We start from the raw sequence: 26,895 nt of genomic DNA on the forward strand, positions 1-26,895 counted from the left end.
ATTTTTTTAATAGATCTTTATTGGAGTATAATTGCTTCACAATACTGTGTTAGTTTCTGTTGTACACCAAAGTGAATCAGCCATATGCATACATATGTCCCCGATATCCCCTCCCTCTTGAGCCCCCCTCCCATCCTCCCTATCCCACCCCTCTAAGTCATCACAAAGCACCGAGCTGATCTCCCTGTGCTATGTGGCTGCTTCCCACTAGCTAACTATTTTACATTTGGTAGCATATATATGTCGATGATACTTGAACTTCACTCCAGCTTCCCCCTCCCACCCCGTGTCCTCAAGTCCATTCTCTATGTCTACATCTTTATTCTGTCTTGCAAGTAGGTTCATCAGTACTATTTTTTTTTTAGATCCCATATATATGTGTTAGTATATGGTATTTGTTTTTCTCTTTCTAACTTACCTCAATGTGTATGACAGACTCTAGGTCCAGCCACCTCACTACAAATAACTCAATTTCATTTCTATTTATGGCTGAGTAATATTCCATTGTATATACATGACACATCTTTATCCATTCATCCATCGATGGACATTTAGGTTGGTTCCATGTCCTGGCTATTGTAAATAGTGCTGCAATGAACATTGTGGTACATGTCTCTTTTTAAATTATGGTTTTCTCAGGGTATATGCCCAGGATTGGGATTGCTGGGTCATATGGTAGTTCTATTTTTAGTTTTTTACGGAACCTCCATACTGTTTTCCACAGTGGTTGTATCAATTTACATTCCCACCAAAGCACAGGAGGGTTCCCTTTTCACCACACCCTTTCCAGCATTTATTGTTTCCAGATTCTTTGATAATGGCCATTCTGACCGGTGTGAGGTGATATCTCATTGTAGTTTTGAGCAACCTACAGATTCAATGCAATCCCTATCAAACTCCCAATGGCATTCTTCACAGAATTAAAACAAAAAATTTTACAATTCGTATGGAAATACAAAAGACCCCGAATAGCCAAGGTAACTGGTCTTACTGCAGTGATCATTTCACTGCAATAAGTGTTGAATCAATATGTTGTACACCTGAAACTAATATAATATTGTATGTTAATTACAACTCAATTTTTTTAAAGTGGGCTAGAAAGTCCATTTTTATGAGTATAAATGTTACCAATATACCTAGGACACTGTCCACAGTAGACATTATTAAATTGTTAGAAATTTAAGAATAATTTAGACACGGTTTTGTAAAAAAACAGATTTTTTTGGACTAGCAAAGAAACATTATCACAGCTGTATTTTAGGAGGATAATGCTGCCAAAAATGTGGAATAGATTCAAAGAAGACAGAATCAAAGACAACAGAAGGCAATTAAAATATAATGAGAGCCAAACCAAGGTTCTGTCAAGGGGGTGGGCAAAAAAAAAAGTGATGTAAGAGATTTCAGGGACAGAAACAAGTTGTGTTGCTAATGAGAAGTAGGGGCAAAAAGGAAATGAAAACGGAATATTTGCCAACTCTCAGTAACTGAGAATGTGCCATTAACTAAAATAGAGAATTTCCTATGTGGAACAGGTTTGGTGGAAAAGTTAAATATAGGACATATTGAGTCTGAGGTGCATATGGTGTAGACATTATCCAGCAAACATTTTGAAATCTGGGCTTGATATTGGGTATGACATCCAATAAAATTTGGAAAAAAACCCCACGAACAAAAAAATATGGCTTGTGATTTGAAGTTGGAAGTCTCAAAGAGAAACTGAAGTTGTAGAGGTAGAAAATTTCTCCTATGGAGAAATTATAGGAGTATGACAAAACACAGCCACAATTAAAACTCAAGTCCATGGAAAGGAGACAAGGTATAATACTGGAAGGCAGGAGTCAAGGGTAGGAAAAGAATCAGGAGAAGAAGATAATGTTTCACAGGAAAGGGAGATCAATGTTGTCCTGTGGTATGGTGCGTCTCTGCAGGATTAGGAGTGAGGTTTTTTTATTTGGCAATAGTTAGGTCACTTTGACCTAGAAGAGACCAGCTTCAGTGCAGACAAAATCTGGCTGGCAGTGAGTTAAAGGCAGAACAGAAGGAAAGGGGATGAAGCAGCGAAAGTAGGCTACTCTTTCATTTCAGTCAGGGTTCTTGGTAGCAAGCAACAGAAACCAACTCTGGCTGAGTGAGGCAGAAAAGTTATTTATTGAAATGATATTGAGTAGTTATCAGAACTAAAAGAAAGGCTGGGTAACCAAGTTCAGGGCCATGCACATCCCAGTCAGAATCCAGCAAAGACACGCTACCATCACATCTCAGTACTAGAGAGTAAAGTTTGCACTATCAAGTCAGCCAGCTCTGGACGAAGGATGGTACCATTAATATCACTTTAACTACTGTCCTAGGCTCTCAGTCTCCATGAAACCGTGGAAACTGTCTTGAAAGTGACTAGCTATGACTATGTCTTTGGAATATGAATGCCAGGTTAATGGAGCCTGGGTCATGTGCCCCCATGCTAGCAGTAAAGGAAGATACAGAAGTGAGTAACTGACATTTTCAGCTACTCTAGTGAGAAATGCTCCATTCCTAACTAAGATCATAAAGTAAGGAAGTTCTACAATATTAGTAAGTAGGTTCAAAGGCTGGGCAGTCACAAGAATACACATATCTAATACGTATCCAAGAAATTTGGTACTAGAAAGAAGAAAGCTTGAAGCAATATATATATATATATATATATATATATATATAAAATATATATTTTTTAGACCAGAAGGACTTTATAAACATGAGAAGAAAGAGTCAATTCAATTTAGAGAAACTGAATACAGAAGTAAATATTTAATGACAAAAGGGCTGTTTAGGAGGCAGGAAATCATGTTACTCAGAGCAGAGGTAAGGGAGTTGGCTTTGAAATAAGAAAGGAAAGTTGGAGAAATGTAATTAACTTCTGGAGAGAGCTTTCTAAAAGCTAAATATGGTGATTGTGATTTACCTGTAGTTTTACCTGTAATCATCAAACAACAGCTAATTACTATATATTAAATACTACCCTGATAGTAATGTTAATAGCACAGGTTATAAAGCATGTTATTATTTTCAGAAATTATTCTAATTAACTCATTTAGTTCTGATAACAACCAGGTGGGCACTGTTGTTACATTTTACAGAAGAGGAAACTAAGACTCCAATGAAGTTAGGATTCAAACTGAGTTTTATCCAATTCCCAGACTTTTTTAAGGATAAAAATAAGTAAAGTAATACACATTGAAAAGGGGTAATACTTTGAGACCATGAAAGAAATGTACTTTTTACTCTCTGTAAGTCATACTGGCTTACAGCACCCCCTCCTTTAACTCCTTGATACTCATCTCTGTAAGGAGCATATGTGATTCCAGTTTCAGAGAGGTCATTACTTAGCTCTGAGTTTCTATTTAGAATCTGTTTTTCAAGTCCTTAAAAGACATAGTCTTGAAAGTAAGGCTTCAAAAAATTCCCTTTACGTATCAAGGGCAAGGCTTACATGCCTGCAATAGCAGTTTTGCTATAAGACACAGTATACCAAGGATAGAGGAAATGATATATAAGAAGATAAGTTCTTGCCACATGAGAAGAGGAAAAGCCACTCTGGTGTTCGAAGGAGCTTGCAGAGATTTGGAAGAGATCAGAGTAGGGATTAGATGATGCTAGAGTCTCTGAGGTTACTAAAACTCTCAGAAGAAACCTGATCATTGGAGAGAGTAAAACCCAATAAAATGCATCTAGTACTGTACATGACTAGAGAAGTTTTCCTGAGATTGCTCCTCCTGTTTACCCTAAGAGATCTTTGAGAAGGAAACAGATGCCCTCTGTAAACCAACGGGCCTGAAGAAGACTAGCTTAGGATAAGGAAGTCATGGAATGGAATGCAGGCACCTTAGAAAAGCAAAGCTATGGCAAGGTTCATAGATTTCAACAGTGGGTGCTGAGGAGCTGTCCACACGACTAGACAGGCACTGCAGTGCCCAGCAGATATCTGCGTGGGCTACTCAGCGACCTGCCCGCAGGACAGAAGAGGACCACACTTGTGCCAGATTCTTCTGCTGCTACAAGGGGACTCCCAGACAATATCCTAGGATAAATAAAGGGAAGTAGAGGAAAGGAGATTCAACGAGTGAGTGAATAATAACAGAAAATGTGAGATGATAGGAGCAAAAATTAAGATAATTTATGTCACATATCCTTAGCTTTCAGTTGGTAAAGTTAATAGTTGACACTGAAAAGGATTGTGATTGATATGAGAGGCCAAGGAGAATAGAGATTTAAAGCAGTTACTAGGTGAATTAGTTGGTCATTTAACCCTGAATGGGGGAAAAGAAACTGCTTCCAAAAGGCACTTAAAGCCTAGAAGAAAGTTCATCACTTTTTTTTCATTCATTTTAAATGAATTCAAGCTTTGTAGTTAATTTCAACATATAACAGATGTTAAATAGTTAAAGTTTTCTAAATGATATCTTTTTGTTCTCAAAACAAACCATCTAGAACATAAAATTTTTGCATTTATCCCTTCAAATTTTTATATCTCCAGGTGTTTTGTATCTAGAATATAACTGCACATAAAGTCTAGATTATTCAGTTATCCTGGACCTGATATTTCTAAATATTTAAAATACTTCTAATAATATTAAAAATTTAAGATAAAAAGAAGTAAAATCACTCACTTAAATTCAAATGTTAATAAATTACTAATCAAAACTTTAAAATTCAAATAATAAATGCTCAGTTTATGTTTTACATCATTGTTAAAAATCCATATACCTGTAAATCATAAGCTTGTATATATGTGTATATAATCTTTTGGGAAGGAAGAAATATAAGTTGAAATTTAAAAAAAAAACAACACTAATCAAATTGTATTTCTCTGAGGTTCTCAGATACTTCATTTGGATTCACAGAAATATTGGTCCAAGGACACCAGGATATTCAGGCAATTTCCAGATGAATTAAAGAGACTTACTATATCAATGACAATAATTCAAACAAGGTCATATAGAACAATTTTCTCAACTATTCTTAAATTCAGGTTAGACAATGACTCCAGGCCACTGGAGACCAGATGCTACAGGGAGAGAAGTATTAACTTTATCACTAAATAAATTTTCAGCATCTCCTGTCCTAATTAAGAATGAATACATTGGCATCAAAATAAGACATCTATGTGCTCTAAACCTGATTTTAAATCCAGGGCACAATACCTCTTGGAAAACTTGGATTCTACCTATATCAAATGATGAATAGAAAACAGTTATAAACTGTTTTTCTTGATAAAGACAAGAATGTAATGACCTATAAAACTAAGGCTATGACAAGTTTTAGGAGCTACATTTACCTACTTTGTATCAATGTCTATTTTTTTAGTCTATTAAGTGACTCTACAGACCCCATGAATAGATCTAAAATCATCAGGTATACATTTGGGGAGGTTTTCAGATAACTTCTAGAAAATTGAAATTCTTACAGATTATATTCCTAGATGTTCTATCTATAACTTCTTTACTTTTACTATTACTGTGGTAATTCCTAACATATTGTTTTGTTTTGTTGTCTCTGTCATAGTAAGAGTGACAGATCTCCCTTTCTGGAGCGTATATAGATAGGTATGCTCAATCTGTCTATCACAATGTTAACGACGATAGGTACATTATGACTCTTCTGATAGGCACACAACCCAGGTAATATTTTGTGGGGTCTACATTTTCTTAGTATAATGCTTGAATCATAAACACTTTAGGCAAATGAATAATTAGATCATTCATTCAGGTGATATTGATTGAATATTTACAGAATACCTACTTAATGTTAGGTGATGTTCTAAGCTATACCAGAAACGAGACTAAGTCCCTGCTGCTACTTTAAGTACAGGGTACAATAAAAGGTTTTAAAAAAGATTTATCAGCAATTATAAAAAGCATGATAATAGCAATTTATTAAGCATTAGCTATTCCTATAAATATGTAATACTTGGAACAGGTCAACCTTATTGTATTTGCCCCCAAGACCTCTGAACAAGATCTTCATTCAGCTTTCAGAATATTTAGCAAAATAAAATAAGCAAAGTAGTGCCAGGCTTTGGACAATTAGTTTAGAATATAATTAGGATACAATTTTCCAAGAAAACCAAAACACCATTACTTCAACAATGAAAAATTATTACGAATAATAAACCTGTTATAGTACTGTTATAGACAATGTTTTCTAGAAACTGAGAAGAAAATAAATATTTGTAAGCACTATAATTGTACTATTAAAACAAGAACTTTCTCAAGCTTTACAAAGCACTTCTATAGGAGCCAAATGATGAGTTTGGGGTTTTCTTTTCCTTTTTTTTTTTTAAATAAATTTCTTTATTTATTTAATTATTTTTGGCTGTGTTGGGTCTTCGTTTCTGAGCGAGGGTTTTCTCTAGTTGCGGCAGCGGGGGCCACTCTTCGCGGTGCATGGGCCTCTCACTGTCGCAGCCTCTCTTATTGCGGAGCACAGGCTCCAGATGCACAGGCTCAGTAGTTGTGGCTCACAGGCCTAGCTGCTCTGCGGCATGTGGGATCTTCCCAGACCAGGGGCCAAACCCGTGTCCCCTGCATTGGCAGGCAGATTCTCAACCACTGTGCCACCAGGGAAGCCCCCCCCCTTTTTTTTTTTTTTGCAGTCATACAGGTATTAAGGGGGAGTATACTAATATCCGCCTCAGTTGTCTAAATGGCTGTTTCAGGAGACTTTTGTGGTATGGAATTATATTTCACTGGCTGTGTTTCGATCTGAGGTTGATCTGATCCACATAATAAGCAAATCTTTTAAAGTGAGATGTCTTGCTAAATGTTCTCTAAGCTCTCCTTCTGGAGTATAAAAAGCACTACATTTCCAGCCAGAAGATCTAACGGCTATGCAATATGAAGTATTAAAGGTACTAAGATTCCCTGAAGCTCAGTTTTGTCTTCCTGAAGATGGGACTGTGTGAGAAACAAATAGAACAGTCTGTATGTGAAAGCACTTTGGAAACTCTTCAGCCCTGTACCAAAGAGGCCAATCTAATAGTTCTTGCACCAGTTCTGAGGTTCCATGGTCTCTCTAATACGTGTAGCACTTCAGAATTGTTTTGGGGGTTTTTTTGGTCTTTTTTGTGTGTGTGTGTCGCTTCCCTCCAGCTTCTAGTGATGTGTTGCTTCTTAGTTTCAGTAGTCTAGGACTTGATAAATAACAACTGCCTCCTAAGCACATCACAGGTGTAATTTGTCTTCACAACTATGAGAAAAAAGCTTAGAGGTGTTATACAGCTAATATGTTGCAGACCCTGGTTTCAAATCCAGACAGGCTATCTTCGCCCTCCTTATATATACCATGCTGCATTACTGCCTGGTCACATAAGTCTGCTGAGGACAGAGATGGTGTCTTATTTACCTCTGTGCTCATGCAGTTCTGCGCTCTGTTTTGCGGTGGCACTCAGTATGTTTATTAAGTGAATAATCTGTCTGTATGTGCAATTTATGTTTTTCTTCCTGCAATCAAAGCCCATTTCCTCTAGTTTTAATATCAAAAATGATGAATTATTTGGTTGGTTAACATTTTTATATTAGTCCTATGTGATGTTTACATAATATTATATTTATTTTTTGTTTTATTTTTTAACAGTTCTTTTCCCAGGATTTTATATGTAGGTCATAAGCATATGACCTAATCCTCTTCACTTCTAAGTGTTGTTAATGGAGAGAATTATTAGAACCATAAAAATTTTCCAGACCCCCTTCCTCTCCCCCAAAAAAGAAAAAAAGTTAAAGAAAGGAAAAATAAGCCCAGAATATTTTATTTATTCATAGCCCTCCATGTCTAAAACAGAGTTAAGGCAGCTTCCAAAGCAAAATACAGCACCGAGAAATAAATTAAAATTTAAAAATGATGCAATGTGAAAATAATAATAGGAAAATACTATGGGGTCAGGAATTAAATTAGCATACAAAACATATCCTCTAAAGTTCTTATGCCTGGCTTAAAGTAGGGTCACAGAGCTTTCTAGAAAAGGGAAAAGGGATCAACTGCAGTGTTCATTAGGTAAAACAAACCAGTTGCCTAAGTCATTCCTGATGTTGACACCATGGAGAAGATTCTTCTGTGGCTCCTCACAGAAAGTTACTGCTTAATGTAATAAACAACCCTCTAAAACCATCCTGACAGTAAACACTGTGATGGATTTTATGGGGCTGTTTGTTACAATGCAGTTCAGTAAAGGTTGATAGCTTCTTACCAGAACATAATTCAATAAAAGGAATTTCACAGAGCATTAGTAAGATGCAGTCCAGTGCAAGCTGTATGGTGGTCTGCCCTAATCCAAGAGGAGCTTAGAATACCAGGGTAGGGGTTTGTACATCAGAGAAATCTATGAACCTCTGGACAATTGTTGTGTATTGGGGAGCATGGTATTACGCTATACCATGGTATTACGCTATAGGAAGCTGCTAGATAGCACTATTAGCCTTTATCAGATTCTTAGATAGGGTCAAGAAATGGAAGAACTGAGCATGTTCCCTCAGGAAAAATCTGTAAAAGGCTTTGAGCAACAGTGAGTTCAAGTTTATGGTTACTGAGAGGAAGAGGTTCTGTTAGCCTGTTAGCCAGTTCACTGCGGATCAAGGGTGGGATGGATTTGCTTGTTTGCAATCTTTGTTTCACACTTAATTCCAGTAAGAGGTCCATTTGGCAGGGCAACATTCTCTTCAGAAAGAAATTAAGCATTCATTCTAACACAGAGATAAAATGGGCAATAATACAAATTATATATTATTTTTATAAAACCAACTGAAAAGATATCATAAAGGAATGTTACATTTAAAAACAATAGAGCAAAATTTAAAGACATGAACATTTGAAAACTTTGCCCCTAATCCTTACTTGATATTATTTGCAACTTTAATCCTAATTTTATTTCCAGACCTGTGTAGACTTTTTAATGTACAACTTCATATTTATTTTTTAAATTCATTCAATTTATTTAAACTATAAACAAAAAGAGTTCTCCCAAGAGATGGGTTTTATGCAAAACCAACTCTAGTTGATAGCTACAGGTGAGGAATTATGATGGGTATTCTTTATATTTATGCATTTTTATAAGGATCATTTATATTTGTTCCTTTCCTAAACTTGGGTAAAAAAAATTTTTTAATCTCTTACTCTTTGAAACTAGTGTAACTATATTAAGATAATTCTATTGGGAAATTTTGAGGATAACCATTACGGCAACCTTGAACAAATTAGGGAAAAACCTATTCTCCTGAGTAGAAACAATCTCTATAAGTAAAATTTTCCTTCTCTTGCCAACTCTAATGCATTTTAGTTTGATTTTATAGTAACAGCCAAATTTCTTAACATCTATGTTCATAATTTAATCTTATTTCAGAGAGTTGGTTTATCAACCACCTGGGGAAGTCATTTAAATTCTCTGGAACTTTATTGCGATTTTGTTATTTTTTTAATATTCAAAATGAGAAATCTAATTTACACTACAATTTTGTAAATCCCCTCCAGATTTAAAAGTCTATGATTAATAAATAATACACAGGTAAAAATCATCTGACACACGTGTTAGATAAGAAAACTAGCATGCCGCTCGTCCTATAGGAGGTGCTCAATAAATATTTGCAATAAGTGAAAACTTGAAGAACCACAAAATGAATTAATTTGGATGATCTGATTTTATGAATCGCATGACAACATTTAAACAGATAGGAAGATATAATTTTAAAACACTCATACTTTTTAGTTTAAATTATGGAAATAAAAGTATAGTAGCTTGGCAAAATTTTTCTTTTATCAAAATCTCTCTCTTGATTCTTGGGAATGGGTTATAATTATTTTCTTTCAATAAGAGAAATATGGATCACAAATCAATAATACCATACTGAGGAATTAAAAGTATATACTAAATGAATATAATGATGATAATATAAGATAAATGTCCTAAAGTATGAAGAGCAAAATTTTTAGACTATGTTTAAAAAACAAAAAGAAAAGGAGAGAGTATCACCCAAATTAGAATATATTATTTATGGAGTTGGTTGATTTAACCCTTTAATTACAACTGTTTTTCAAAGTGATGTGACTTTAATGATCAGAATTCTCATTAGTATTTACCTCTTTCAAATTCTTAAACATCAAAAGCCTTTCAGTTATCTAAGGATATATTTGACACTAGAGGTGATTTCTTCCTGCCTATTCTTATTTTCTAATTTATTTTCAATAAATACGTGTAACTATGAAAATAAATTCTGTTCAAATATATAAATAAAAACTCTGCAATTTTAAGACTATTGAACAACTAACAAAATCAAATATACATTTAGCTTGACTTTTTTCTCTAATTTATTTCAATTCATTTAAGGTTTTTTGAAGAAATGACAATACAACATATTGCTGCTTACTGATTAGCTGTCTGTTAAATTATTTTCTCCCACTCATCCTTTCTCTTTTTGTCCTTTTGAGTGAAGAAGGAAAATAGGAAGTTGAAGCAGAATAAATAACCTGCCCTGTAGTCAGGAACAGAGACATAAAGCAGCTCTATTCCAGGCTCCCTGGAGAGAGCAGTGACACACACTGGAGTCTTTTCCTGGAGCATAGCAAGGACTGCGAATGCCTCTGAAAGCCCATTATCACTTTTATATATTTATTTATGAGATTTTCCTTGACTAATTTCTATTTCCTAGGAGACCAAAGTGATCTGGCCAAACATTCATTCAATCGCTTTAAAGTCACAAATAATAAATGTATCAAAATCTTCATTTTAGCCTCATGTCTAATTACTTAGCAGAGCTCTTTAAATATAGTCACTAGACAATAAACATATGGTTGTTCCACGAGCATTTCATTTTGCAGATGAGCAAGGCCAAAAGGTAAATGTAGGTCAGATACACTTTTTTTACTCAATAATTAGTTTTCTTCAATAACCCAAATTTATTACTAGAATATGAAAAAATATTAAGTAAAATGTTATTAAAATATGCAAAATGTATTCTGAAGCCAGAGTTAAATAAATATATTTTTAAAAAAACTTTTAAAGTACTGATATCCATTTTTGAATATCAATGTTTAATATGTTTTTATCCATTTGTATAGATTAGCAAAATTCCCTTTTAAACATATGCATATTTACGTATTTCTAATATGCTGGATTATTTTGACTTTTTAAGTCACTAAACAGTGAAATCAGACAATAGAATCTAGAGTTCCTGTTTCTAAACTCAAAGCTATTAATAATATATAATACGACATTGTGAGGGTCATGGTATTTTCAATATTGCTTCTGCATTTCATATAACATATAAAAATATCAATTTATATCATTGGACCATTATAAAACTTAGGTTAAAAAATGTAACTTGCCTTGTAAAATACATCAGAACCTAGAAATTTTTATTTTATTGAATGTAAGGAAGAATGAATATCTTTAGAGGAAAAAACATGTATCAGGTAGCAGAGGTTAACTCTGAATTTCTCAAGGAGAGCATCATAAAACCTTAAATGGATCGACATAACAAATAAATAATATTAGAATGCATTAAACTTGTCCTATCCAAAATTATTCTTCTTCATGGTGACAGTTTTATGATTCATAGCTTAACAAAATAATTATGTATATTAGATTATTTTATTACATCAAATTGTCAGGTGAATATCGCATTTAAATTTGGCCTAGATATTCCAGCCTTTTATATGAGATATATAATTTAGGTAAAAAACAGTACAGAGAAGTGTCATATTCCTGGAAATGAAAAATTGAGCTCAGGGGAATCAAATTATTTGAGGGGTACTATGATAGTTGAGACAAAACTCTGAAAATGGAAATTCCAGGATACTATGTATGTTCGTAAATTGAGTAGGTGGAAAATAAGTTAAGCTGACAATTTGTTAAAAGTCTATTTCAGAACTATTTCTGTGACTTTCAATATTTCTGTGGCTTCTGACTACAATCAATGTTTGTTCTGCTTACTTTGTGACGCAGCCAAGTTTCAGCATTAATTTATGAAGCGAGGCTACTCAAGAGAAACCTCTCTACAATTAAGCAAGCAGATGTCTACTGATATTATCTGCTAAGTAATTATTTACATCAAGCAATTAGTTGAACTTGTGTAAACAATAACTTAGACTTTTAGGTCTCTAGGCATAATTCTGTAGTTTAAATTTCCAGCTATATTCTCCTATCGGATGAAGGGGCATTTAGGAATGAAATGCGTTTAATACAATATATGTCCTTTTTCCGAGTTTCTTTCTAGTTATAATCTTCAGAGTCCTGTTTGGGATGTGATAATAAGCTATTATACTGATTACTTTGCAAAGATGTTTCTATTCTGTCTATTATGGAAAAAAATTTGTCCTAGATTTAGATAGATTTGCAACACTGTTGCAAAGACTACAACGTGCATATTTTGTAGGCAGCTCTCCGAAACCATTTGTGAATCAGGAGGACCATGTGGTCAGCAGGTCCTCATTCCTTGCTCAGGCACAGTGTGCCCAGGCTGGGTTGTGCCTAGGAAGTTGGTTAAAGATCATATAACTTCATCATGCCCAGTGAACTATATGGAAGTGGCAGCTGCCTTAGAAAATGGTCATTCGCTTCCCGGACCAGAACATGGTGGATTGCTTGCAGGTTGTATGTTCCAGGCTTGCATTGTAAAAGCACAGAACAGTTCAATACTATGAATTTCCCCCAACTCATCAACGAAGATCAGTTATGGGAAATAGTGTGGGTATACACTCTTCACAGGGATTATTTACTAAAAATTCATTAGGAAAAAATGGTTTTGAGTTTTTATTTGCAAGGAGAAAACATGAATGATAAACTCTAAAATATCAATCTAAATAAACTGTTAAAATGGTTTAAACCTAGAGCTGCCTTGAATCAGGTGCTATAGTACACAAAAAAATTCACACCCGAAGTATGAGATATGTGAGTTATCTCCTTCTTTCTATTTGGGTGTTACCCACCCTTCTGCTCATTTCACTAACAAATATCACAGTTGTATGTTTCCAGGCGGAGGTACAAGTTCTTTCACACGTGTTTGTCTCTGCACTTTTTGGATCTTTTGGTATATACTTTTCTTGCCCTTTTTTATTGGATTTGTATACAATGCAGGATCCGCCAAGCACCTGTAAATATCCACAACATTTAAGGATTGAGTTTGCCTTGATGTAACAAAATATCCAAATAACAGAGTATTTCAAATAATAAGGGTATGTTTTCTCTGATGCAACCTTAGGCCAAGAAGTAGGCGTTCAGGCCTAATACAATGTCCTAAGAATGTCAGGGTACAGGTCTTTTAGGTCCTCTTAGCTTTTTCAAGTTTCAAGATGGGTCCTACAGCGTCAACCTTTATGTCTACATTTCATGCAGAAAGTAGATGAACATGTCAAAGTCAAAAAGGCACAGGCCAATCGAATCTGCCTAATTTTTAAAGACGTTTCAACTTGTATTTAACCAACATTGATCCTAACAGTGAGACATGCTCAATACTACTTGCAAGAGAGGCTGAGATATGACATTTTTAATTGAGCATATTGACTTAATAAAATTGTGAATTTAGGCCAGTCATGGGTAGACAGGCAGAGTTATAAGAGGGCACATTCTAATCAGTGGGAAAGTTCTGGTTGCTGAAGCCCAGGGAATGTATAAGAGGAAAGACAAATTTAAAGCTAGTCAGGGCATATTAGTAACCTCTCAAATGCTAAAACTCAGCTAAGTACTTAATTTAACAGGCAGTGGGAAATCATTGAGAGTCTGAGAAGGGGAGAAATATGATCTGAGCTGTACTGTAGGAAGCTTAAATTGCATGAAGGCCTGGAATGAGAGGAAGAGGGGGTCATGATGAGAGTTAGAAGTTACAGTCCCGGCAAGAAGTTTAAAGGGGAGATATTTTTGAAATAGTAAACCAATGTGTTTTTGTTCCCAGTAACTCCTAGGTCTCACATGTCTTGTGACTCTCCCATTAATTGTTTCAATGGTATTTATTACTTTGTGGGGAATCACAGCATCGAGCCAGGAATAAAAGGAGTCACTGTGCAACTCCGAGATTCAAATAGCAACTACTGAGACCCTAGCAAAACTAAAGTCTTGAAAAATTGTGTGTGTGTGTGTGCATGTGCGTGAGAAAGAGAGAGAGATTTTCTAAATTCCAAGATTTTCCCATTATATTTCACAGGAAAATTTTGGTAAACTGACACAAAGTTTTTCTACGTGCCATACAGTAGAAATGACATAGTATATAATACTATGACATTAGAGCAGAATTTCCTCTAAGGATAAAAGGGGAAAAAAGTTTACAAAGTTGGGAGACAGTGAATAAATTTGACGACAATAGTTCTGGAGCAAAGCTGATTGCTGACTTTTCTGAAAAGGGACCAAAACTAATACCATTCCTCTTCCTGAACTGCAAAACAATTCTGCCTTGCAGGGTGCTTCTGTGCCAACAAGGGGAACCCTCATAGAATAAAAATATGTTTACACAAGGGAGCGCATAAGATGGCACTCAGTGTATTTTAAACTTCAAATATCATACTTAATATTAACGGATGGATACTTAAATAGTTTGAAAGTACAAAATGCTGCTCCTTTGCTGCGCTGAGTGAGAAGCATTCAATACTGGTGCCCCTGAATCTAACACTGTAATTTTATCTGATCTAATACAATCCTTCTCTTGTTTCAGAAAGACAGTAGGCTGAGTAGATGTAAATATCAGAATCAACATGGCATTTTACCAAATATGGCTTTCTGAGAAGTGGAATATGTTACTTTTAACCTTGTTCTATAACTTAGTACAAATTCAAGTTTAAGTGAAGAATAGGATCCTCCTATTTCCTGAAAAATGCTTCAGTCTAATAACTTTTGGAGATCTGCTTTGCCTTATTCTCTGCTAAATATAGGAAGACTTTGAAAAGGAACGTGAACAATCAAAAAGATGTTTGAGTGCTCATTATGCTACCTGTAAAGAACATGCCTATGGCAGGGAGATAGGGATCTCAGATTGGGTGTCATATTTAGGCCATTAGGTTTGACATTTCATTTGTAATAAAAGTTACAAATGCTAGAAAGACAAGACCCAGCCAAGTGGTAGTAGGTTCCCTAAGTGCTGTCTGTGACATTACCATATAGATGGAGATATACATATAAATGAAGCATGTTATCACTTGTTGAATTGTATTTGATGTTCAGACAGTTTAAGATTTCTGCACATTGAACATCAAAGTACAAAAAGAAAGTACAAAGAGAAAGTATCTGTTATCATTATATGCCAAGTAACATATTTAAATCCTAAAAGCAAATAAAAATCACTATTAGATGATAACACTGATAAATACAATACAATAATACATAATTAGACAACGAGAAATGCCTTATAAAGCTGCTGGAATTGTGAAAAGGAAAACCAAAAGTGTTTTATTACTTATTAATTTTAACTTACAGTATTACGCATTTTCTTTCTATATATTTTCTTAAAAATGACTACTAGTACTTCAATTCCTCAAAACAAGTCTAGTTTTGAACAACAATAAAAGTTTTAACTGCTTAAGGATATTAACAAGGATAGATAAATATGGGATCATTCTGCCTAAAATAGTTTATTTTTCCATAAGGCAAAGTTATACAAGAATTAGAGCAAGATTGAAAATGCATGAGGTCTGAGCTGGTGGCAGGTGAACTGGGTAACACTATCTGGCAGAGACTGAACTCTTCTTGTCAGGAAGGACTGAACACATTAGAACAGAAAGGTTCTAGACTGGGGGTTGACAAACTTTATCTGTGAAGAATCAGAGTAAGTATGTTAGCCTGTGTGGGCCACAGGGCTTTCCCCAACTACTCAACCTCTGTCACTGTAGTGTAAAAGTAGGCAATGCACAAACAAATGGGCAGGTCTGTGTTCCATTACATTTTATTTATGGATGCTAAAATTTGAACTTTATATAATTTTGTGTGTTATAAAATATTTTACTTATTTATTTCAACCACTGAAAAACAGAAAATGTATTCTTAATTGCAAGTCATACAAAAATAAGCAGGAAGCTACGTTTGCCCCACTGGCTGTCTTTTGCTGAACACTGTTCTAGATCAAATACGATTCCTAATTTCCTAATAAATGACCTTCCACTATCATCCTCTACAGAGGCTCTATGAGCACCAGCATATCCCGGTCCAGGGATAGGAATAAATAAATTTAATAAGAAATTTTCTAGTACATAGTCTCACATGAAATAAAAGGAAACAACATGGGAAAGCTAAGTATTAAAGAAGTATTTAGTCAAGACATACAGGTTGCTGAATGAAAGTAGATGGGAGCTAATGTACTAGAATAAAATTAGCGGTATAAAGAACTGGAGACCTTGACCCAGTGAAAGAATATATGAAAAAGTGGTAAAGAAATTAAATTATCAGGAACATATGAAATAATAAAGATGATGGAAATAATAATAGTCATCATCATAATCCTACTGTGAGAGGCAGTTTATACAGAGAATTTAGAGTCTCACTACCGGGCTTCAATTTTGCCCTACCACTTCTGGGGGAAAGTTATTTAAGCCATGTGTCCCAGTTTCCTAATCTATAGATTAGGGATTTTACCTACCTCAAGGGGTTGTGTGAGGATTAAATGAAGTAATATATGTAAATGGAAGAGTATCTAGTATAGCAAGCAGCATATAGGTATTTGTTAGTATTGATGATTTTTTATCTCTGTAATTTTGTATCTATGTAATGATGACTTGGAAAAAAATATACCTATATAACGTTTTTAAGATTAGGAAATCAGATATGTGGGGTATTTTTTACCCTTAAGTACATCTATAAATCCAGTAAAACTAATTTTAAAAATTTAAATTGAAATTAGCAAAATTATCTAAAAGTATAATGACAAAAACTATATTCAGGTATTATTTCTTAGGTAAATATTCAGGTATTATATGGTAGAGCATCATTTTGACACTAAAAATTTTAAGATTGGTCCATGTTTCTTCTCAAAGACTCGACACTCTGGGTTAAAGACATAAATAACTTTAAACTAAAAAGTTATTTTTAAAGTATAGGGTTATTTTATTTTCTTCTAAGAACAACTTTACAAACAGAAATATTAAATAAGTAAGAAACAAAACCAGTTTTTCATAATTAGAAACCGATTTGGTTACTGTAAATAGTGAATGGCATATAAAACAACCTATAAAAGGACCAGGCTTAAGGGCAAAGGCCAAGATTTCATTGTCTATCAAGTTAGCTTTTAGGTAACAAGAGCTACCCAATGAGTGTTCCAGAAGACAAATTTAACCTGGAAATGAACATTTGCAAGTAGTTGGCATACAGATTAGGTTTGCCTGGAAGAGAAAGGAGGGACGGCAGGACAAGTAACAGATCCTAGCACCCTCCCTTGTGAAAGTCCACTATAATAAAACACTGAAACTAAAGGCAAATCAAAGATTTGCAAATCAAAGATTAACGAGTAAACAGAAGAGTAATACAGGTATACCATGGAGATAATGTGGCTTCAGTTCTAGGCCACAAGAAATTGAATATTCCAGTAAAGCTAGTCACACAAATATTTTGGTTTCTCAGTGCACATAAAAGTTATGCTTACACTATATTGTAGTCTATTAAGCGTGCAATACATTATATCTAAAAAAATAATATTCATACCTTAATTTAAAATACTTCACTGATAAAAAATGTTAACCATCATCTGAGTCTTCGGTAAGTCATCATCTTTTTGCTGGTGGAAAGTTTGAAACGTGAGAATTACCAAAATGTGACACAAAGACACAAAGTGAGCAAATGCTGTTGTAAAAATGGTGCCAATAGACTTGCTCAACACAGGGTTGTCACAGGACTTAGCTAGAGGGCGTCCTCAACAACAGGCAACATTAGAACATCATGTAGGAATGGACTGTAGTCACCAAAGGCAATCGATGTAAAAATGCGGTCTGCAGTCTCTAACTTTTATTACCACAGATGGATTCACTTCAATTGAATAATTAATTTTTACTTGGAGGAAGATGAAGCGTATATGGAATGTTCAAAATCCACTCCTTAATCAAGCCTGATAGACTAATACTTATTTGAATTCCAAAAGGTAGAAATTATTTTATTTTTTAGATTGACTCAGACAAGGGGAATGTAAATAATTCTAATACCAAAAATACAGGGTAACTCGCAACTCATAGCTTCTAAAAATTATTATTCTGAATCTGAAAATCTAAATAAAAGCTTAAAAAATAATTTTATTATCACAGTCCTAAAAGACCATTATTAAATAATACCACTAAGTTAATATTTTAGGTCAAATGTATTTAATATTTTGAATATTATTTATAAAGCTATAACAAATACTCCAAAATGAATTAATTTCCTGCTTCTCTATTTTCTTTTCCTCATCACTATACAATTTTTCAAATATCATATAGTACAGTATGAGGGGTGGGATATTGTGATTTATAAGAAATATATTTTTATATATATTCATATATATATATATATATATATATATATTCAGATGACCAAAATATACTTCTCATATATATTTGGTTTTCATCCACAATTCCAGCTCCCAAAACCCTTGGAATTTCCTGAGTGATAAGAGCCATGGGAGTATCTTTTGTTATAATATTGGGCTCTTGTCTTCAGTTCCTGAAAATGCTTCAGAGTTCAAGAGCCATAAATGTGAAAGAGATGTCTTGCTATTCATGACAAGCCCTTCCCACCACAACTGGATTTATATTAACAAAGATGCATTTGCAAAGCACCTAAGGCTGGCTGGTTGCCAGGGGCACCAACTGTGAATAGAGGGTTGGAATTTTCAGTCCCAGACCCTGATTTCCAGGGAGGGTAGAGGGGCTAAGTTTGAATCAATCACCAATGGCCAATGAGTTAATCAACCATGCCTACATAATGAAGCCTCCACAAAAGTCCAAAAGGAAGGGGTTCAAGGTGCTTCCACATCGGAGAACCAGAACATTTCCACATGTCACCATGCCAGGACCCAAGAGCCACAAGGACAGAAGTTCCTTAGGCTGGGACTTCGCCCTATGTATCTCTTCATCTGGCTGTTGATTCATATCCTTTAATATCCTTTGTAATAAATTGGTAATCTAGTGAGTAAACAGGTTTTCCTGAATTCCATGAGCTTTTCTAGCAAATTAATTGAACCCAAGGAGAGGGAGGTGGGAACCTTTGACTTATAGCCAGTCTCAAGTACAGGTAACAACCTGGACTTGCCATTGGTATCCTGAGTTGGAGGGGTTTATTGGAACCTTCAATTTGTAACCAGTCTGCAGAAGCACAGGTAACAACCTCGGTTTGCAACTGGCATCTGAAGGAGAGGGTGGTCTTGTGGGAATGAACCCTTTACCTGTGGGAGCTGATTCTATCTTCTGGTGTCTGAGAATTGCTTAGTGTTGTAAGGGAAACTGTCCCTCCTACACACACAATGCAGTTGAGTCTCAGAGCATCAAAAGGAAGAAAACAATTTGTCTAATTTGCAAAAAGAACCTGATGTCTAAATTTAAAAATAATTATTTCATATACACTAATTATTAGGAATAAAGCATAAAATTTTTCATTATTTCTGTGTATCCATCAAAGACCTATTTAATAAGAATCATTTCATCTTACAAATTCATAAGAAATATTTTACTTATCCCCAGGGCACATGTAATTTCTCCTCAGATAACTTTGCTCATGAACAAGAAATTTTCTCCTTTTTCAAAACAAGAACCTGTAAAGGAAACTAGTCTTAATGGACAAGCTAAATAGTAGTAGCTGGCACATTTATATAAAAGGGTTTTAGGAAATCAATTGTGTTGCCCTTAGTTTTAATCACTGTTCTTCCTGCCTACCACAAATCCATATTAGACATTAGGTAACTGTCTAGTTTAACATAATTTCCTAAATTTGATTTTTTTAGGTTGTACTTACCAACTCTGCTCTTAAATGTTGCCTCAGATATTTGCAATATTTTTAATGCATTTTGCTGGTGGTGTTGAAAGATAGCTTTTATTAATCAAGAACACTTCAGGACTCCAATACTCCACTACTAAGTGTAATTCACTGTAATTCCTTACAGTGAATACATTTATACCCTTTCCTGGATTCTCCTACCTCTTATCTCTTTTCTCTTTCTGTTCAATGTATGTTAAAATAAAAATGCAAATCTCAGACACAGCATTTAGAAGTATCACTCAAAGTCTCTCACTCCAACTTGCTTCTTCTACAAATTAAAGAAATAAATCTTTCTCAAACAGCTGTTCTGAGGAAAGTAAATAGCACGATGCTTAGCACAAAATAGACAATTAATAAATAGTGCTTGGATCATTTTCCCTATGTGGTTAAATCCCCAAATCTAGCAGTTTTATCTGCATTTCTGGCCATTTCCCTAAGATCTCCACATAATGGTAGATTTGCAAGAGGCTTACAAAGACCCTTCTTTAACAGTATTCTTTTACCTTCCACTATCTCTCCCAGTTACTTTCTTTACCCAAACTATTGCTTTATCGTATGCTTTACAGTAAAATAAAAGGTTTTTTTTAAAAAGGAGTAGGATCACTTGGGATTTAACATGTGGATTTTAACATAAATGAAATTTTACATTTGTATCCTAGAAAGTGCTTCAAACTATCTTACAACTAATCAGAATAAATTTACAATAAAATATATTTGAATAGATTCAGAGTACAAGGTAAAAATACTTATCCCTCCACTATGACAATTTTAATTTAATTAAATTTAACTTATTTAACAAGGTAGTGAAACACTTTTTGTAACTGATCCTTGTAAATTGGTTGAGAAAGAGGAAGAGACCTAATCAGATATCTGCTACTGAATTTCGGACATGGTGTGTTTGTCTGGGTACCACTTCCATTAATTGGCAATTTAACATGGGAAAGAATTTAATGAACACATAAAATACCAATGCTCTTGGCTTTGAAGTTTCGGAGGTCTCTTTGAAATCTGAACTCATGACTACTACAGGGATTATCAACTATTTGGGACTTGTGATTTCCAATATTATACTTTTCTAATCTTGTTCATTTATAATGAACTGATGACTGCTGTGCACAATCAAAACAGGCTATATTTTATAAGTTCATTGTCATCAATGTAATAAGACTATTTTTTGAAAAAGAATCAGATTTCATTAGTTATATTCTGAAATTTTAGAAAGATATGGAGAATATAAATAACTTGTAGGAAATCATTCAAAAGAACAAAATCTCAATTTCCTCAAATCACATAAGATAGTGAACATATAAGAATATACCCAAATACACACACGTACCCACACATTTAAAAAAGGAATTAGAAATTAGCAATGAAAAGAGGCTTGCATTTGATTTTTTTTAATGTGTCTCTATTACTTCTATTCATGTCAAACAGGGGATAAAGTGGCATAAAAGACCTAAAATAGTAACAGTAAAAATTTTAAAATAAAGGAAGATGAGAAGAAAAATGAAAGGAAGTAAGAAGAGAAGGAAAAGAAAATGAGAAAAAGAGGAGGAAGGAAGGGAGAAATGAGAGAGAGAGAGAGAGAGATAAAGGAAAAAGAAAGCTTGGTTAAATTTCATTAATAATTTTAAAAGGGAAAGGAATCTCCTTGCCTATAATTCAATATCTGGAACACATCAGAACTCCATGAAGGTGGTGAGAAGGGTTTTATAAGCAAACATAGGAGATATTAATCTATAGTTGGTTACTAACAAGAGGAAAAATAACATAAATAACTGCTTTCATCCAGTACCCAGGGCCCCTACTTGTGAATATCTTACTACTTTTGCTTCTCCTTCCCCCCTCCCTCTCTTCCTCCTTCCCTTCCACTCTCTCCTGCTTCTCTCTCTCTCTCTCTCCTGTGTATATATATGTGTGTAATATTTTTATTGCATTCTTACTTAATCGAATATAAGTTGTAGATAGGATTCCCTATAAACTCTAAAAATTTTAGTGTGACTTTTCTAAGTTAAAAGGATACTCTCTATAAAACCTGAGTACAACCATCTAAGTCAGTAAATTAACACTGAAGACAATACCGCCATCTAGACTACCATTTAACACACAAATCCCATTCAAATTTTGACAATGGTCCCAATGATTCCCTCTTCAGATATCTTTTCCTCCTGGTCTAGGATCCAATCAAGAATATATCTTGTATTTTTTGGTCATATCCCTTTAGTCCCCTTCGATCTGGAACTGCTCCTAAATCTTACCTTTACTTTTGTGAACTTCATACATTTTAAGAGTATGACCAGTTCGTTTATAGAATGCCTCTCAGTTTTAGCTTATCTGACATTTATGATTAGTTTCAGATTCTGAATTTTATGAGGTATATTACAAAAATGATGTCAATTGTTCCATTACCAGTGACGCTTTAGTTAAGATGATGGCTTCAACCACAACTGCAAAGTTACCATTTTCCCCTTGGCAATTAATAAGTATTTGGGGAGGTGCTATTTCAAAACTCTGAAATTATTCTATTCTCCAAATTTTCACTGTCTAGTTAGCATCCATCGACAATTCTTATCTAAATCAATTATTGTTATGTTGGTTATCTGATTTTCTAATTCACCATTCATCTACATTTATTAGTTGGCATTCTATTGTAAGGAAGAACTTTCCCTTCTTCCCATTTGTTTAATTAATATTTATTTTTTATGTCAGTAGGGACTCAAGGGTTTCTATTTTATCCCATAGGTAATAATCTGTTATTATCAGTATTTATTTTGATGCTCAAATTGTCCTACATTTGCTTAGTGAAGACTCCTTAGGCCAGCTCCTCAATTTTCTTTCTTTTTTTCTTTTTTTTGGACAACAACCCATCATCTTGTGAGTACTGGTTTGTAAAATAGGGTTGTGTGCAGACTCATCCTGGACTTTTACTGCCCCACCCCTGTAACCAATCACTACTCCAAGAACTCTGGTGTCTCGGAGTAGAGAGGCATATTTAAGATCTGGGTGCTTGGTGAAAACATTGCTTCTGCATGTCATTGCTTCTTGGCCCTCTCAAAAGACAAAGCTAGGAAATATGTGTACAGATAAGCATACACACATACAGACATCTATCTACATCAATGTTTTTTCCTATTAAAAATCGAAAGTTCATGTTAATGCCTCCAAGTCCAACCCAACACCACAGATGTCAATCTGCCTTCACTACTTCCATATTTGTAAATCTCTTCTCTAACAGTGAGAAGTCAATGTCCATTATCATTAGTATAATTATTTGCTTGCACATTCCCTGTGTAACCAGCGTCTGACTCTATTACCTGATCCCCCACCCCAATGAGTCCTCAGACCCACCGATGATTATGACACCTCTTGAACCCTGAATTCTCTTTTTCCTGGCTCATCAGACCTTACTTCTAAAGACTGGAAGGAAAGGGAAAGAGAAAGGAGGAAAGAGATCAGAGGGAAGAAGAAAAGAGAACAAAACCAATTAATATTTCTTTTAAAGAAAAGAAAGAAGAATAGAGGATAAGAAAGAGGAAGAATGACAGCAAAAGCTTTCACTTGGATAACAACATCCAGGACACTTCAATCTTTTAAATACTATTTGAAAATTTAGAGTTTAGCTTCAATATGCTAGTGAGTTTGTTTCACACATAGATAAAGCCCCAACCAAATCAGGCAGCAAAAATTCTATCCCCAAGAAATGCAAATCTAAAGTCTACATAGAAAAAACTTGTTTCAGTATATATTTTCTTATTAATTGTTGACCTAGAATTTATACAATCTAAGGGTAAAGGAGTCTTAAGTCTCTAAAATGTTTTATATTTTAAGATCAGGAGTAGTTACTTTTTCCCCCTTTTACACGTGAAATCATCTGTTCTAAACCAAAAGTTCTATGTCAAATGTAACTCCTTTCACAAAACTGTCCCAATACTCCAAGAAATGTTTAGATGCTGCTTTGAAATGAGCACCCAAATATAGTAGTTACCCCAAGGGAAGACATAAATTTAACTGCCTATATATGTCTGCTCCACTTGACTGTGAACCTCTTGATGGCAGGGATGTTCTTGTCATTCATTTTTATATTGTAACACTAACAGAGGGCTTAGAAGAAAAAAAAAAGGTGCTCAATAAATATCTACCCACAGAATGAATGAATCGATTCTTCAGACACCATTCTAGTTTCAGGGCAATTGTGAAATCAATCTGAAGTTAGAGGGAGTTCTCTACTGCTATAACATTAGCTTTAAATATCCTCGTGTCAGTCTCCTAATTTAGATTCAGCCCTGAATTGTTCACATTCTTATATTAATGCCCTCTATGACCTTTTGTACACTATAAGAATCCTTATTCATCTTATATTTGTATGGTTTTTTTTTACTGACTTCCTAAATTAATAAGTTATACACTAGTCACCCTTGAACTTCATTATATTTAGTCACCAAGGTCATCTGAACTACACAAAATTCATTTCTCTAATAGAACAACAAACCAATTTAAACTTCCATCACTTTTTAAAATGATGAATATATTCCTTATTCATTTCCCAGGTCTTTCTGTAAGATAATAGAATGCACTGGGCTTCCAGTTTGAGAAGAATCTGCAGTTGTTTGGTATTCTATATCCAGTTGTACTGTGTGAAGAGCTTTGGTGTCTGTTATCATTTTTAATCTTTAAAATGGCATATAAATTCAGTATTTTCACCTTCATTTTGAAGTTGAGATATATGAGTTTAGATATTTCAATGATTTATCCAAAATCACAGAGCCAGCAAGTGGCTGAATGGCTGCTCTACCTCAGTTTATCAATTCTATAGCAAATGCCTTTCACTGTCCCACTCATTGTTTCTCCAGCTTTTTATTTTGAAATGTTTCAATTTCAAAATAAAAATAAATAATGTTTTATTTTCAAATGTTTCAAACCTATCTTTAAAAGTTGAAAGATTAGTTCAATGATGATTGGTAAACCCTTCACCTAGATTCACCAGTTGTTACCACTTGCTTTGTCCCTTGCTCTGTATCTGATTCTTTTTCTCATGCTCTCTGTAGATATAGACAGATACACACACACACCCCGTTTTTTTTTCTTTTGCTGAACCATTTGCAAGTAGTTGCATATACCAGGATACTTGATGCTTAAATAATTCAGTGTGTATCTATGAAAAACAAGGACATTATATGCTGCTTGTATACATATCGCCTATACAATATTCTTGCCACAAATAACCAGAATCAAAAATGAGGAAACTATCAGACAAAGCCAGATTGAGAAGCGTTCTATACAACATTATAGTTGGAATCTTCAAAAATATTAATATCAAAAGACACCAAAAAAGGAGGGAAGGACTATTCAGATGAAGGGAGATTAAAGTACCATGAAAACTAAATACAGTGCATGAGTCTTAATTGGATCCTATGCTGAAAAAATAAAATAAAAATAGCTATGAAAAAATAAAATAAAAATAGCTATGAAAAAATAAAATAATAGCTATGAATAAAAATAGTTTAATTGGATCCTATGCTGAAAAAATAAAATAAAAATAGCTGTGAATTTTGAGGACAGTTGAGACAATGTGAATATGGGTGGCATATTAGATGATACTATTCCATTATTCACTCCATTGCTTTTCAGAACAAAAAATAAGTGTCTCTAAAGCACTGCTTTCTACAAAATGCACGTGTACATATTCAGATCCAAAAGAATTGTATGTTTGTTTTCTCTAATATACATACGCACATATACAGAGCCACAAAAATTGTGTTTTTATTCTTTTTGTGTATACAGTATGTGAATGTCTATTTTATGTCTATTCATGATGCATCAAAGTTGTAGATAGAGCTGTGGAAAGAAAATGATGTATATAAAATGCTTTAACGGAAACAGTATGTCTAATAAAAAATAAACGAGAACAATTTAATTTCCCAAACTTTGCCTTATGTTCAGATCTTTAACTAGTCATTACTAATATTAGCAATTTATGTAAGACAATTAGCTATTTCCTTTCCCACAGTGGGAAAACAGTTAATTGCTTCTCTTGCGATATACAAGGCTTTTTTTTGTCACCTGTTCAGTCATATACCAAGTAAGCCTTTGAAAGGATCAGTGAGGTATGAGTTAATTGAGACTGTTAAACATATAAAATTTATTTTGTCATAGCATTTTAGGTACATATATTTTAATTATACAAAATATTTTACAATGTAAAGATGAAAGGCTATATGAGAGCGAGAAAGAGAGCGAGAGAGAGACAGAAATGACCATGAAGACCAAGAAAGGGAGAAACTACAAAGAACAGCAAAAAAGCAGATCACCATGACAAATCTTTAGGACTGACAAGAACCCGTTCAGGTATAAAACAATTTCCTTTATTATCTAGTCACAGTGGGGAATATTATGAAATTCAGATATAAGTTGGAAGGTCTACAAATGTTCGAGTAGGAGTATACTGTGAGTGTTGGTTAATTACAGTTATAAAGGCTAGATTGAAACAGTGAATATTAATTTATGTATTTAAAAACAACAAATAGAAATAAGCAATTTGGATTTTTTTAAGGTTTTTAAAATAACAGTTATTGCTTAAAAGTTAACCTGTGCATAATAGGAAACCAAAGAACACAAGAAGCAAAAAACAAAGTCATCCATCATCACAAGCAGTTTACCATTTGATGTGTCCTTCTAGGTCTCGTTTGTGTATTTAAACACAACTAAGCATCCATTTTTATGTAATTAAGATCATATAGTTATATATCATGCTTTTTCACACATCATGAATATTTACCATTTCAAAGTCCCAAAGCTATGAGTATTTTGGTAACCAAGAATACCAACACCAACTCAATCTGAAAGGAAAAAAGAATGGAATCCTTTCTTGGAGACAAAAATTCCAGGAAAGACAAAAATGGCAACAGGCCTCCAGATAAAGATAATGGCAGAGTTATGATTAAAATACTACATCCCCATAATGT

The 26,895-nt window shown here is 34.1% G+C and overlaps 1 protein-coding gene across 5 annotated transcripts in view; it reads right to left on the reverse strand.

The window, feature by feature from the left end:
* Window positions 1-26,895, reverse strand: part of CCSER1 (coiled-coil serine rich protein 1) — a 1,247,878-nt gene that overhangs the window by 344,022 nt on the left and 876,961 nt on the right. The window lies entirely within an intron of this gene.

This window comes from Stenella coeruleoalba, assembly GCF_951394435.1.
Source record: "Stenella coeruleoalba genome assembly, chromosome: 4".
NCBI classification, from domain to species: domain Eukaryota; kingdom Metazoa; phylum Chordata; class Mammalia; order Artiodactyla; family Delphinidae; genus Stenella; species Stenella coeruleoalba.